Below are 10,053 nucleotides of genomic sequence, written 5' to 3'. Positions count from 1 at the left end.
TTTTTCATAAGCAGGGCCAGGATATGAAGACCTTGCTTTATGAACAATGGATAGAGTAGAAGGAATTATTTTCTATTTTGATACAAGATTTGTAATAGAGTTTATTTATGGAATAAGATTCAATAGATTGATGGAAATCATAAATTTAACGTTTACAATAAACGGGAATGCTGCTGTTTACAAAAGTACTGATATTTGTTACTTCAGTTCTTACTACCCTATGAGGTAGGGGGGTTATTGTGCTTATTGTAAAACTGAAGCCCAGAGAGTTTAATAACTTGCCCAACCTCACATAAGAAAGGAATAATTCATAGATTCATTATTCAAACCAATTCTAACTCAGGGTTCCATGTTCTTTTCATTATACAAATGTTCGATTTGTAAGTTATACAATTAATAACAGAAAGACATACACATGATTTTTAACTGATACAAATATATTACATAAATCTATTTTTAGGTACCATTACCACGTCACTAATATTCAATGCAAAAAATTATGCTGAAATTTAAAAAAATTTATACTAGATTTTCCTATTTATATAGCACCTAGTACTTTAAAAAGTGCTTTAATTTTCTTGCAGGATTCTCACAATAATTCAAAATCAGAGGCTTACTCTTCCTTTATTATCTTATCAACTCATAAATATCCTAAAGATAGACATAAATTCAATCATTTTGTGACATTCTATAATGCAGAAACTTGGTTACAAGGTTCTGAGAAAGTGAAACTATAAATTACAATGCCATTTATAGCTTTGAAGCAAGAGAATCTTTAATGGTAAAGCTACCATTCATCCATTTATTTACTGATTAATTGTTCTTCTATCATAGTCCAAGAACATGGCTTAGACCTATACAGAATATGAGCATTAATAAAGTTTATCCTTTGCCGTCAAGTATTTAATTTGAGATTGAATATGTATGTGACATAGACATACATAATGCAAATATTTAATAGGAAAAAGACTGAAGGAATAGTTAAAAAGTTCAGTGGAAAGAGAATAGTACCACTTCAGAGAATAAGGGAGATTTTAGAGAAGAGACAGTTAAATAGGATCCTGAATAATATAAGCAAATAAAAAAGAAAGAAAAGAATCTCCTAGAGTCAGTGAATAATAAGATCAAAGACAAAAATAGAAAGGCACAGGTTGAGTTTTGGAAATAATTGGTTGGACTATAAAATATATGACAAGAAGCAGAGGGAGATAGGTCTAGAAAGATATTTGAGGCCAGACAGTGAAAGGCCTGGAATATCAAGTGAAGAAATGGATTTTAATCGGTGCTGATGGGAAGCTACTGAAGGATTTTGATTAGGAGAATGTGACAAGTTGGGAGATGGATTCTGTAATCATTTTCACATTTGGAAAGTGGAAGAAGCATCAGTTAGAGTGATTATAGTTGTACATTTGAAAATTGCCTGAGGCCAGGAGTTCAAGACCAGCCCAGCCAGTATAGCAAAACCCTATCTCTACTAAAAATACAAAACTTAGCCAGGCTTGGTGATGCATGCCTGTAAGCTACTTGGGAGGCTGAGACAGGAGAATGGCTTGAACCTGGGAGGCGGAGATTGCAGTGAGCCAAGATTGCACCACTGTACTCCAGCCTGGGTGACACAGTGAGACTCTGTGTCCAAAAAAAAAAAAAAAAAAAAAATGCATTCTTTCAATATGCCTGAGAAGATACCATGTTTTTTCATTTTTCCTTCTCCACCTCCCCTCACTTATTGTAACATGAGGTGCTCTCACTCCTGATACTTTCCCCACCAGGAAAATGCGGCTTCTTGTCTTACCTGACTGGCTTCAAGAATATGTGTAAATGTTATTAGTTCAGGGAAATTGTTTTCTTCTATAAAACAATAAAATCTACCTGTTATATGTCCCCATAGCACCATGAACTTCTCCTGCTCTGATTGTTATTCCATTTTATTGTAATTAGTTGTTTAATTGTGTATCTTTCCAGTTAAACCTCGTGCTCTATGGAGGTACAAACATGTGTCTTGTTAAATCATGTGGACACGTGTACCTGGGTCATGAAGGTTTCTCTCAAATAGATGTGTGTACATATGTGTATCACGTATAGAAAAAAATCCTGGAGTACCAGCAAAGCAGCACATGCTGTTTTATAACTGAGAATGAAAATGTTCACAGCAAATAAATATTTTAAGTTACTTGGTAGGTTTTTCCTTTTATAAATTAGAATGACCACGATTTTTGGTGAGGTGAGTCAAACTTTGCTTCTGTTCATGATGTTAATATTTTGCTCTTGAGAACTGTTATTTCTCTGACAGTTGGAGGATGGAAAATGTGCTTTCTTTCTCCTCTCTGAGTCTACATGTATGTGGCTCCTCCTTATCATCATCATCATCATCATCATCATCATGGCAGTTCTCATTTACTGGACCCTGGCAATATGCCAGTTCTGTTGATAGGCATTTTATGCGTGTTATTTCATTTAATCTAAACAACAAGAGATATTCCCTATTTTATGTAACATTTATGAAGAAACGTCAAATTAGAGAGATTAAGTAGCTTGCTCAAGATTACAAAAAATGTTGCCCTCTTAGAAGTAATGAATAGAGCAGTGGTTTCTAGACACTGGGAAGGGTTCGTGGGGTGAGGGAATAATGGCAGGTTGGTTATCAGATACAAACTCACACAGCTAAATAGGAGGAACAAGTTTTAGTGTTCTGTAGCTCTATCGGGTGAACTATAATTAACAATTTGTATATTTTCAAATAGCTGTAAGAGCAGAGTTTGAATGTTCCCAACATAAATAATAAGTTTGAGGTGATAGATATGCTAATTACCTGATCATTACACATTGTATAAATGTATCAAAATATCACATTGTACCCCACAAATATTTACAATTATTATGTATCAACTAAAAATAATAAAACAACAACAGGCCGGGCGCGGTGGCTCAAGCCTGTAATCCCAGCACTTTGGGAGGCCGAGATGGGCGGATCACGAGGTCAGGAGATCGAGACCATCCTGGCTAACACGGTGAAACCCTGTCTCTACTAAAAATACAAAAAACTAGCCGGGCGAGGTGGCGGCGCCTGTAGTCCCAGGTACTCAGGAGGCTGAGACAGGAGAATGGCGTAAACCCGGGAGGCGGAGCTTGCAGTGAGCTAAGATCTGGCCACTGCACTCCAGCCCGGGCAACAGAGCCAGACTCCGTCTCAAAAAAAAAAAAAAAAAAAATTAAATAAATAAATAAATAAATAAATAAATAAAACAACAAAAAAAGATTACACAGCTAATGAGTAACAAAGCTGGAATGGAAACCCAAATCCTATGATTGCTCAAACTGCTCTTAAACATGCTGGGTCATGGTTTTCCTCAATTATTTCTAAGCCCACCTCCACAAATCTAGTTAATGTCAATATTGCCCTAGATGGAATGTCCATGACATGCTTTAACATGTCTATTAAACTTCAGAGTTTAAAAATCACTTTTACATAATTCATTTCATTTAGTAACAATTTGGTAAAATTGCTATGATTGATGGTCCAACTCACATTCTACAGATAAGAAAATCATAGGTCAGAAGTTGAGAGACTTGTTGAGGGTCAAACAGTAATTAACACATCCATGTTATTAGACAAATTTGTTTTCTCCACTATATTGTGTTACCTCCATGTGTACTTATGTAAATTCATTTGCATACAGTTTAATGGATGAAAAATTATAGTGAGAAGTGTTAGCTTCACGAGCATTGTCCTTTTGACTCCAACAAAACAACAAAACTGATTAATTTATCTCTTATTTTCCTAGGTCTGTATATGAGGCAGAGGCTTCTGTTTCATTCCTTACCTAATATCAATATTCCAGTTATCTTAATAAGGCTCAGATTTTTGCTGGGTGGGGAAGGGAGCCAGCATGCCATCTAAAAATTCTATGTCGAATCTTCTTTTCTAGACATGGTGAGCCTTGTAAACAGTTCACAAAAACTAGAAAAGTGGGAAGAATATTGTTTTGTTTAATGTCTCACTCACATGGACTTTAACAGTGCTAATGGCCATATGTAGATGACGAGCTACATGTGCGAGCTACATGTGTCTTCTGATTTTGTAACAAAGTGAGGCTCAGAGAGGGCGAAAGACTTGCTGTAGGTCACCCAGCTTATAGGGCAACTGAGGCTCAGATTATTAACCCTAAATCCAATCTAATTGTGTTTTCTCTCTGTCTCTCTTCTTAATTTTCAGTGAGAATTTTTGGCATTTTTATTTATTTTTATTCATTAATTTATTTTTGAGACCAAGGCTCACTCTGTCGCCCAGGCTGGAGTGCAGTGGCGTGATCTCTGCTCACTGCAACCTCTGCCTCCTGGGTCACGTGATTCTCTTGCCTCAGCCTCTTGAGTAGCAGAGATTACAGGTGCCTGACAGCACACCCAACTAATTTTTGTATTTTTAGTAGAGACAGGGTTTCACCATGTTGGCCAGGCTGGTCTTGAACTCTTGACCTCAGGTGATCCACCTGCCTCAGCCTCTCACAGTGCTGAGATTACAGGTGTGAGCCACCATGCCCAGCCATTTTGGACACTTTTAAAGGAAGATTATAGAAACACTAAAACGATGTTGGTTTGAATTTGTTGATTCCTACATGGTCTGTGAAATTATTTACTCAGCACTATTGTACTCAGCTATATTCCTCTATAGTTACATCTGTAAGCACCATTGAGTATTAGAAAATGGTTTTGTAATATTTTTTTACTATAGAAAGATACAATGATAATTCAGCATTTCCCTTAGCATGTTTGATCAGAATTTGTTGTTTGTAATTCATAGTTTGGAGAAGTTTATTTCAGCTTTACAACTCATTGACAGAGCCATCTCTGCAGCTTCCTTCACAGTCTTTTGCACAGAGATACGCTCTGGGAGCACTGCAGCTTGTTTACATCCTTGGGCATGATCCTGACAGGCAAGCTGGTTCACAGAGGCTGTGTCTCACTCTGTAACCCCTTCCTTTAACACCAGCCTTCCTAGATTTTCTCCTGTGGATTAAGATGATATGAAACTGCAATTTAGTGGTACCCAGGGTTCACTCCTTCAGCAGTTCCTTGTAGGGTAAAATATAAAGTCTGGTCACTTGCTGAAGTTTATCAGAGGTTGTCTTACAGTAGAAGCTGTCTTGGCCTCAGGCCAAGGAGTGTCACTTTTCTTTATACCCTTATTCAGCTTCATTGATCTGAAGTTCACTCCTTATAACTGAGGCCTGAAGCCAATGAGAAGAAAGGCTGGATTTGGGATTGGGTGGGAATAGAGGGGAACAGAAGGCTTAAGATCCTATGATGCTTATGAAGGAAGCAAATTCCACAAATGATCAGCTCTGCTTCTGCAGAGAACAACGCTCTGTGTGGATTTGAGGTGGAAAACAAAGGCTTCCAACTCTGTTGATGATGAGCAGATGGAATGAGCTAATGGGGTAAAGGAGCTCTCAAATCCTGATCCTGAGTAGACTCTGTATGGATTGCCAGAGGTAAATTGAGGCAGGAAAAAGAATGCAAATCATCATTGGTGAAGTGTCTGTTCAAGTCTTTTGTCTGCTTTTTTTTTTTTTTTTTTTTTTCAATTGGGTTATGTGTCTTCTTTTAATTGAGTTGTTTGAGTTCTCTATATTTTGGATTCAAGTTCTTCATTTGTTATATATTTGCCAATATTTTATCTTGGGCTGTGGCTTGCCTTTTCATTTTTTAACAATGGGTGTTAAAGAGCAGTTTTGTTGTATTAAAATAACAACAAAAAACAGCTTTGGGCTTCAAGAATTTTTCTGTGTTATTTACCTTTGCAATTTTATTAATTTCTGCTTAATGTGTGTTATTTTCTTCCTTCTGCTTGCATTGGGTTAATTTGTTATTCTTATTACAATTTATTATGTGTAAGCCTAGGTCATTGATTTTAATCTATTCAACCTTTGTAATATAAGCTTTTAATGCCATAAATTTCTAAGTATTGATTTACTTGATCCCATGGATTTTAATATTATGTGTTCCTTTTCATTTAGTTCACAAAATTGTCTAACTTTGTGGTATTTTTTTGGCTAATGGTTTATTTAGAAGTGAGATGCTAGGTTTCTAAATATTTGGAAAATTATCAGACTTTTTATGGTTATTTTAAAATTATACCCAATTATATTTGTATAATTTCAATAATTTTTTATATTTATTGGGAATAATTTTATGACCCAGAAATATGGTCATTTGTGGAAAATAGTTCATGTGCTCTTGAAAAGAATGTGTATTCTGGTTGTTGGTGGAGGGGATTATTCCATAAACATCAATTAAGTCAAGTTACTTGATAATATGTATTGCTTACGATTTCTGTGTCTTTCCTGATATTTTTGTCTGCTAATTTTTATCCATTATTGACAGAGGGAATTTGAAATCTTCAACAATAATTGTGGATTTAAGAAAATTGTATTTTTTGTATTTTCAGTTTTTGATGTATTTTGAAGTGCCTTTAAGTGAATACATTTTAGAATATTTATCTCTTCTGGATTAAGTGACCCCTTAATCCTATACAATTACCTGCTTTTTCCTTGGTTTTATACAGTTATAGATATCGATACTATATACTAATATTATAGCTGATATTGATATAGTCAAGCTTGTTTGTGTATATGTGTGTATACCTGCAAAATACAACTTTGTTATTTATTCAACCTATATGTGTCTTTGTATTCAATGTCAATTTTTCTTTTAGATAGTGTATAGTTTGGTCATTCTGCTTTCTTTTTGTTTTTTTTGGTCATTGTGTTTAATCTGTCTAACTTTGCCTTTTAATTGGTATACTTATATCATTTACATTTAATGTGATTGATTATATACATGTCTTCAAATCTGCCAGCTTTTCATTCATTTTTTGTCTTATCTATTTTTGGGTTCTTAGTTTTTCTCCTTTTCTGCTTTGTTTTGCATGAATTACATATTTTTCCATGATTTTGTTTGATCCTCTTTATTACTTTTTTTCCCCTATAGTTTACATATACATATAATTTTTAAATTCTAGCAAGCTACCTTTTAATATTAGTCTGTCACTCTATACATATTATAAGAACATCATAACAGTACACTTTCATTTTCCATGTCTGGTCTTTGTGCTATTGTCATGTATTTTATTTTAACAAATGTTACAAACTTGGCAATGCATTGTTACTGTTTTTGCTTTAAACAGCCAATAATATTTTAATGAGCTTTAAAAGTAATACAATGAAATTTACCAACATATTTACCATTTCTGGCACTCTTCGTTCCTCTTCATGGATCCAAACATCTAGTTGATATGATTCTTTTTTTCTCATGAATGACTCCCTTCTACATTTTATATTATAGTGCTTATCTGTTGTTAATGGAGTCTCTAAGCTTTTATAGACCTGTAAAAATTTTCAATCCATTTTCTTTTTGGAAGATATTTTCACTGGGTATAGAATTCTAAGTTGACAGTTTTTTTATGGAGTATTTTAACAATGTTGCTTTACTGTGTTCTGGCTTGTGTTTCTGTTTAGAAGTCTGTCATGGTCATTACCTTCGTTGTTTTGTGTGTAATGTGTCTTTTGTTTTCCAGTGGCTGGTTTTAAGATTTTTTTTCTGTGTCACTGCTTTGCTACAGTTGGGCTATGATTTGTCTTCTTGTGATTTTCTTTGTTTCTTCTATTTGGGGTTTTTTGAGCTTCTTGGATCTGTAGAATTATAATTTTTATAATTCTACAGATTGAAACTTTAGCAATTCTTTCAAAAAAATTTTTTTTGACTCACTACTCTTTCTATTCTGGAATTCGATTCCATGCTCATTACACTGTTCGAGATTGCTGATAACTCGCTGCTGTTCTGTTTATTTTTAAAGTCTTTTTCCCCTCTATTTTATTTTGGATACCCTATCCTATCATGTCTTTCAGTTTATTATTTGTTTTTCTTTTGCAGTGTCTAATCTGTCAGTCAGTGCACTTTTATGTCAAACATTGCAGTTTCATTTCAGTTCAATTTTTCTAATCTTCTACTTATCTTTTTATTCTGTTCATACTTCTTGAACAAATTGAGTTGTATTTATAATTGTGTTTTAACACCCTTGTCCACTAATTCTATTATCTTTGTTATTTCTTTGATTTCTTTGTTATTGGCTTTTTGTTATGCTTCATATTTTTCTCATTATTTTCATGACTATTAATGTTTAATTGTATACCAGTTATGAATTTTAGATGATAAATCTTGTTTTGCTTCTTTAAATAGTTTTGGTCTATGTTCCAGGGCATAACTAAACTACTTTAAAGTTTGTTTTTAAGTTTTGTTATGTGGGTCCAGAGCAGCTTTTAAGTTAGGACTAATTTGTCTCAACTCCTAAGGCAAAACACATTTGAGGGCTCTAACACAAACATTGGCAAATTTTTTTCTCTAGAAGACCAGATAATAAATATTTTATACTTTGTTGGCCAAATGGCCTTTGTTGAAATGGTTTAATTTTGCTATTGCAGCACAAAATCAGTCATAGATCATACGTAAACAGATGAGTATGGCTACGTTCCAATTTGGCCTGTGGGCCATGTTTTACTGACTCCTGCTTTACTTAATGATAAGCATTAGGAGAGCTTTCCATTGTAGCTGTTGAGGGCATGAACTAGTTCCATCTTTTAGTGAGACTTGGAGATCATTCATTCTCCCTGCTCCTTTCTAATGCTACTTGCTTTAGCTTTAGGACTTATTTTACATGCATATGCTGATCAGTATTTGGCTAAAGTCTTTGAGGAAACCCTCTGATAATCTCTGGTGTTCATTCTCTTCTCTTCAGTAATCTGCCTCATGAATTGACAATTCTTAACCACCGCCTTCTTATTTCTTCTTCTTTCCTCTTCTTTCTTTTTTCTCCTTTCTTTCCTCTTTTTTCCTCCTCCTCCTCCTCCTCCTCCTCCTCCTCCTCCTCCTCCTCCTCCTCCTCCTCCTCCTTCTTCTTCTTCTTCTTCTTCTTCTTCTTCCTCCTCCTCCTCTCCTCCTCCTCCTTCTTCTTCTTCCTTCTTCTTCCTTCTTCTTCCTTCTTCTTCCTTCTTCCTTCCTCCTCCTCCTCCTCCTCCTCCTCCTCCTCCTCCTCCTCCTTCTTCTTCTTCTTCTTCTTCTTCTTCCTCCTCCTCCTCCTCCTCCTCCTCCTTCTTCTTCTTCCTTCTTCCTTCTTCCTTCTTTCTTCTTTCTTCTTCTTGTCTTGCTCTGTCACCCAGGCTGGAGTGCAGTGGCATGATCTCGGCTCATTGCAACCTCCACCTCCCAGGTTCAAGCAATTCTCCTGGCTCAGCCTCCTGAGTAGCTAGGACCACAGACGTGCACCACCATGCCCAGCTAATTTTTGTATTTTTAGTAGAGACAGAGTTTCACTATACTGGCCAGGCTGGTCTTGAACTCCTGACCTCAGGTGATCCACCTGATTCAGCCTCCCAAAGGGCTGGGATTACAGGTGTGAGCTACCAAGCCTGGCCTGGACCTGTTCTTCAACCATGAAGACCAGGGGAAAGCGCAAACACAGTCCCCCACTACCACAAATTATGCAGTTGAATTTCCCACATTTGGGGAAATTGCAGGGGTCAGCACATCTGGAGTGCAATGGATGAGCCTCATGCTGGGAAAACCACCTTCATGATCATGGTATCTCCCCTGCCAGTAAGTATGAATTCTTAGCCTTCTTAAATCCTGATCTCTGCCTCTTCAACTCGGGGAAAACGCCCAGGTCCAACTTGGTTTGATCTGTTTGATGCTGCATACTCTCTCCAGGCAGTAAGCTAGAGCAATCTTAGGACTCTTTTACTTTGATTTCTGATTCTTGGGGATCACTGCCATTATTTATTTGTTTTTCAATGTTGGAAAACTGCTCTTTCCTATATTTTGTCTGCTTTTTCCCTGTTATTTCAAAGTACGTATAAATTTAGTCCCTGTTATTCCATCATGACTAGGCACATATCCCCTCTGTTTTAAAAAGTACTTTTTAAGTACTGTTTATCTATTATAAAGTCTCAATGATTATCTGTATTCTCTTTCTACCATGATTCCATGGGAATGAATTTTAAC

The 10,053-nt window shown here is 35.8% G+C and overlaps 1 non-coding gene across 1 annotated transcript; it reads right to left on the bottom strand.

Moving 5' to 3' along the window:
* Positions 1–9,493: 9,493 nt before the first annotated feature.
* LOC126961958 (U1 spliceosomal RNA) lies at positions 9,494–9,656 on the bottom strand. The gene has a single exon (XR_007728534.1). It is a non-coding gene; the product is annotated as a U1 spliceosomal RNA (small nuclear RNA).
* Between the last annotated feature and the right edge of the window lie 397 nt (positions 9,657–10,053).

Source organism: Macaca thibetana, chromosome 8 (assembly GCF_024542745.1).
Source record: "Macaca thibetana thibetana isolate TM-01 chromosome 8, ASM2454274v1, whole genome shotgun sequence".
NCBI lineage: Eukaryota > Metazoa > Chordata > Mammalia > Primates > Cercopithecidae > Macaca > Macaca thibetana.
The sequence above is the reverse complement of the archived record's forward strand: the minus strand, read 5'-3'. Positions and strand labels throughout refer to the sequence as shown.